Source organism: Dromiciops gliroides, chromosome 6, assembly GCF_019393635.1.
Source record: "Dromiciops gliroides isolate mDroGli1 chromosome 6, mDroGli1.pri, whole genome shotgun sequence".
Lineage (NCBI taxonomy): Eukaryota > Metazoa > Chordata > Mammalia > Microbiotheria > Microbiotheriidae > Dromiciops > Dromiciops gliroides.
This window is the reverse complement of record NC_057866.1, coordinates 161,852,090-161,858,142: the sequence shown is the minus strand read 5'-3', so window position 1 is coordinate 161,858,142 and position 6,053 is coordinate 161,852,090.

Sequence of the window (6,053 nt, the reverse complement as noted above, 5' to 3'; positions counted from 1 at the left end):
GAACAAGGGGTCCTGTGACTTAAACATCCTCTAGTGGCAGAAAAATTGGGGGTGTCTTCCTCACTTCTGTGGCTCAGCTTCATCCACACACTCTTTCCCTTGTTTGCCGTATCACCAACCCTGCACTTTGAACCATTAGCTTGGAGCTGGAATAGACCTTGGAGATCATGGATAGTGAAGGATACTAAGCCCTCAAAGGAGGAAAGTAACTCGCCTAGGGTCATACTATGATTTATAGTAGAGCTGGGGTTTAGAATGCTGATTTCCTCATTACCCCACAGTTTTGGGGAAGATACAAGTTAACATATGCTGTAAAATACTGTCCTGAGTGTCACTGGCGGGGTGGAAGTAGGTGAGTAGTGACTTGCCTCTCTCAAAATAGGATAAAATCTGAGACCACTTGAGGGGCAGGGGCTTCTTGGCGTTCTACTAACGGGTAGGTGTGCACTCTCCTCTTAGGACAGGGTAGGCTGGTAGGCCATGTGCTCTCTCTTGGAGATAATATGGCCCCAGGTTTCCCTCCTGCTTGTGTTAACTGCCATGTACTCGATTGTTTACTAATATTCAATATTAATTAACAATAAATACTTACTGCCAAAATGGGTTCAATAGCCATTATGATATAAACATTGTGATGTTTAAAATCTATATTGTGATCGCCTTAAATTAGAAGCTTCAGCACCAGTCTTTGGCCATTAAACATTTATTAAAGCCTAGAAGTATTCACAAGGAGTTAAAAAAAAAAAGTCCTACCTAGCCTAGAGTTCCAGCCTGGTTGGGTTCTTCCTCAAGTCCTCTTCCACGAGCCTGCTTTAATCAGGAACTCTCCAGCAAGCTGATTGTGGAATCTTTTTATAGGTCTGGAACAGAGGCGGTCCTTACACACTGCTTCAAGCTGATTGGTTGGCGTCATCCAAATCCATTGGCTTTGAAGGTGTTCTCAAGTTGAGTTCATAGTCTAGCTTCTGAGAAGGATACCTCCTTAAGGGCTAGCCAGGTGTGATTACAATCCAATTAACTTGAAGTAGGCTAATCAGCAGTCAATCACTCTCACTTGTCAAGATTAATCTCCAGGTGGGTCTTTGAGTATCTGCTAAATCCCATTATTCCATCACACCATTAATATGTAAGTAGCAATATTTTAGCAAACCCAGCCTAGCCCAAATGATTTAAGAAAACACAAAAGAAAAATAAATTTAAATGAGAGGTCACCTTGCTTTTCTACAACTCATTTCAACAAATATTCATTAAATGCCTGCTGTGTGTAAGAACATTGGGGTAGGGAATATAAATATGAACAAATGACGATTCCTATTCTCAATTACAATCTAAGGGGAGTCATACAAATGAATGAATGAATTAATGAATGAATGAAAGAAAAAGAACTTCTTAAGACTTACTATTGGCCAAACACAAATAGTTATGCTACAAAAGAGAGCCCTTCCAGGCTAAGCTCACACATTATTTCCATCTATCCACTCTGTTCGAGCCAAACTGGACTACCAAATACACAGAATCCTTTCTTCCTTCTGGGTGCACCTCCCCCCATAATTGTTCTACACAAATGAGATTTTCTTCTCCTCTTTGTCATTTCAATGACAGAATTGGAGGAGACATTGAAGGCAATCTAGCTCACACTGTACCCAAACAAGAATCACCAGGAGGTGCTTGGAGATCCCCATTAAGGGATAATGGGGGGACACAGGGGGACAGCTAGGTAGCACAGTGGATAAAAGCACCAGCCCTAGATTCAGGAGGACCTGAGTTCAAATCTGGCCTCAAACACTTGATACTTACTAGCTATGTGACCCTGGCCAAGTCACTTAGCCCTCATTGCCCTGGGAAAAAAAAAAGGGGGAAAACTCACTACCTCTTCCAAGACAGTATATTCCACTTTTGGACAACTCTAATGGTTAGGTATTATTTTTTTATAGAATTCAGGTCTTTTCGAGCCTAAATTTACTTTCTTCCAACTTGTTTTTCTTAGTTTTGTCCTCTGGGGTCAAAGAGAAGACAACTAATCCTTTGTCCACAGGATAGCCCTACTGGATAGCTATCATCTTCCTCCTCCACCCAACCCTTCTCTTCTCCAAGACTAATCAGCAACAACTACTTCAGGTTTCATTTGGCATGATCTTAAGGTTTTTCAAAATCCTGGTCATTTTTCTATGTATTGCTGCCCTCCCCATAATTTGAAAACCTTCAAGTGCTATCTATATAAATACTAGCTATCCACAGTGTGGATTCGTAATGCCCTATGGGGAAAGGGGAAGGGAAGGCAATAAGCATTTACATAGTGCCTACTACAGGCCAGGTGTAAAGAGCTCTGGGGTATGTTTCAAATCCTACCTCTTTCACTACCTGCATGACCTCGGCTATATTAATATTCTTCAACCTTGGTTTTCTCTTCTGTGAAATGAGGGGACTGGACTGGATGGCCCCATTTCCTTTTTGTATAGTATAAACTTGTACTTAACCTGACTGGTAAGTCAGGGGAATCCTGTAATAGTATCTGACATTTACATAATTTACATACATTTTCTCATTTGACAGCATCTCCTACCATTCTTGTGGAAAACATGGAATATGGACTTGGTGGAATAGCTGGACTTAAAAAGGTCTTTTATAGAATTTCAGAGTTGGAAAGGACATTGGTCCATTCCATAATCCCTGGTTATGCCCCACTATAAACTATACTTGAAAGTGAGTATCAAATCATTAATGACTAGTTCTAGACACTGCATTTTAGTTAGGAACTCTTTTTTTTTAAATTGGTTTTTATCTTTTTTTTGCTGGGCAATGAGGGTTAAGTGACTTGCCCAGGGTCACACAGCTAGTAAGTGTCAAGTGTCTGAAGCCAGATTTGAACTCAGGTCTTCCTGAATCCAGGGCCAGTGCTTTATGCACTGTACCACCTAGCTGCCCCTAGACACTCCATTTTAGAGAAAACACTGATGGTAAAGGGCCTGCCTTGACTTCATGTTCTGTAAGGACTGGTTGAGAAGACTTGAGGGAACGTGTGGGGCTTTCATGAAGAAGGATTATCCTTCTTTTTTGGGTTTTAGAGGAATGGGTTTAAGGTGCAAAGAGGCAGGTTTGTGCTTGATGTAAAGGAAGACTTCCAAGAAATCGCGGGTATCCAAAAGCGAAATGAATTGCCTGGGGAGGAGGGGGAGGCGTAAGAATATAGATTTAGAGCTAGAAGAAAGTTCAGAAGGTCTTTTAAGCACATTTCATATATACTTTTTTTTTAAACATATAAGGTATTTTATTTTTTCCGTTACATGTAAAGATAGTTCTCAACTTTTGTTTATACAAGCTTTACAATTTCAGATTTTTCTCCCTCCCTCCCCTCCCCTAGACAGCAGGTAATCTTCATATATACTTAAAAAAAAAAAAAGGATTCAAATTCAGGTATAGGTTGTGCTATCATTCCCATTTTACAGATAAAGAAACTAAGGCAAGCAGATAGAAATTAAGTGACTTTGCTCAGGTCACACAGCTAATAAGTGCGTGTGATGCTGGATTTGAACTTAGGTCTTCCTGACTCCAGGTCAGTGCTCTATCCACTGCATCACCTAGCTGTCAGATGGACTATAAGTTGCACCACAAATTGAACCAAAATAGGCTGGTCTCAGGGAAACTGTGTACACATTTAGCGCTCCTAGGCTTCCCCCTGAAATCTTTCCTTTTTTTTTTTTTTTTTGGGTGGGGGATGAGGCAATTGGGGTTAAGTGACTTGCCCAGGGTCACACAGCTAGTGTCAAGTGTCTGAGGCTGGATTTGAACTCAGGTCCTCCTGACTCCAGGGCGATGCACTATTCACTGCGCCACCTAACTGCTCCTTAAAATTGTTTCCCAGTTTTCTGCCTCCCTTTTAATTTTATTTATTTTTATTTTTAATTTATTATTTTTTTTTGCAGGGCAATGAGGGTTAAATGACTTGCTCAGGGTAACACAGCTAATAAGTGTCAAGTGTCTGAGGCTGGATTTGAACTCAGGTCCTCCTGAATCCAGGGCTGGTGCTTTATCCACTGTGCCACCTAGCTGCCCCCCTTCCCCCTGAAATCAAGACTTGTGCTTATGACATCAATATTCTACTGCTGGTGGATGGTTTTATGTCATCTAGAACCATAACATCTGGAGAAGTAAAAGTGACAAGTCACCCAAAGGGGAATATTACTACTGGAAAGCTGTGTAATGGCATGGTGAGAAGCAGTTCATTTATAGTACCTACCTGGCTTCCCATAACCTGTGAAACCTCAGGGATGTTGTTTAGTCTTTGTGCTGGTTCCCTCCCTCCTCTATAAAATATGAGCTAAACTATATATATATCTCTATCCAGATCTGACAGAGATGTCAAGGATGTCATTTAGAGACATGTATGCATGGAAGAGGTAAGTTTGACATGAAGTCAGATCAAGGGATCACCCAAGGAGAGTTCAATTGCTCCCCTGGCAGCCTTACACATGTCATCAGCATGTCATGAGATCTGGAGAAGTCCCTCAATTCTTCCCAAGGGTGGGCATTGGGAAGGATGTATGGGAGACAGGGCATGGATAGACAAGAGTGGCACAAAATTGGCACAGATGGGTGTGCTCAGCATTCTTGGAAGTGTTTGTGCGTGTGCATGTGTGTAATTCATGAGATCCCAGATCCACTAAAGTATGAAAGTGAAAAAAAAATTCTGAGGTCCTTTTGTTACAATTTTCTTAGCACACAGGGTATCTGACCTGTTGTAACTTTGTTAACTCTTTTGGAACAGAAATTTGATATAAATATGCAGACTATCTTTATGGTTGTAACCCATTTAAAATACAAAGGGATTGCTTAAGTTTTTGGGTGGGGGCTGTATATACCAAACTAAATTTGAAATCACTGCAAAATAAGTAGAAAGTATAATACAGTTTTAGTTTCATCTAGAAACTCCACTTTGTCCTTTCCCAAGTAAAATTCCAGTTTATATTCCACTTTGGTTCTTGAGGGATTAGAGATAAGATTCATGTCATATAAAACCTTACGTATATCTGGATAAATCATATGCCTTAATACAAAACCCAGTTTTATGAGCAGATTCTTGGGCAGCTGTAGCCTGCATAGAACTAAAATCTATACCAAGGTAGCCTCGGCTAAGTAACCAATGCTGTTAAGCCACTGGTCAAGACATCTATTACGCTGTAACCTGCTCAGAGGTCAAGCATACATGTTAGCAAGAGAAAGCAAAATTAGGAGAGAAGTAGCCCTACTCAGGTTGGTTTCAGTATCTGTTTGCTCTGAGGACAGTGTAAATTTGTCCAATGGTTTCTATTAGGTTGTAGTATTTTATCAGTTAATAAAGTAGACATGAGTGGTCTCAAAGATGAGTTGTTCACATAGAGAGGAATAACAGACCACAAGGATTTCTCTGGTATCCAGCAAATATATTAAGATTTAGAAGAAGGTTTCTAAGATGCAGTAGGCAGACCTGTACCCCCAAAGAGATCAAAGAAAAAGGGAAAGGTTCTATTTGCACAAAAATATTTATAGCAGTTCTTTTTGTGATTGTAAAGAATTGGAAATTGGGGGATGTCCATCAATTGGGGAAAGGCTGAGCAAGCAAATTGTGCTTTATGATTGTAATGGAATACTTCTGTGCTATGTGAAATTAGGAGGTGGACAGTTTCAGAAAAACCTGGGAAGACTATATGAACTGATATGCAAAGAGAAGTGAAAAGAACCAGAACACTGTACACAGTAACAGCGATACTGTACAATGATCAACTGTGAATGACTTAGGTACTCTGATCAAGACAACGATACAGGACAATTCCAAGGGGCCTATGATGAAAAAATGCTGCCCACCTCCAGAGACAGGACTGATGGAGTGAGTGAAAACCGAAGCTTATGTTTTTGTTGTTTTATTTTTTTTCGACATGGCTAATCTGGAAATAAGATTTGCATAACATACTGCTTGCCTTCTCGATATGTGGGGCAGGGGTTGGAAGAGCTTTGAACTAAAAAAGTAGAATACCCACTTAAAAGATTCAGTAGATCCTCTATAGAGGATTTATATG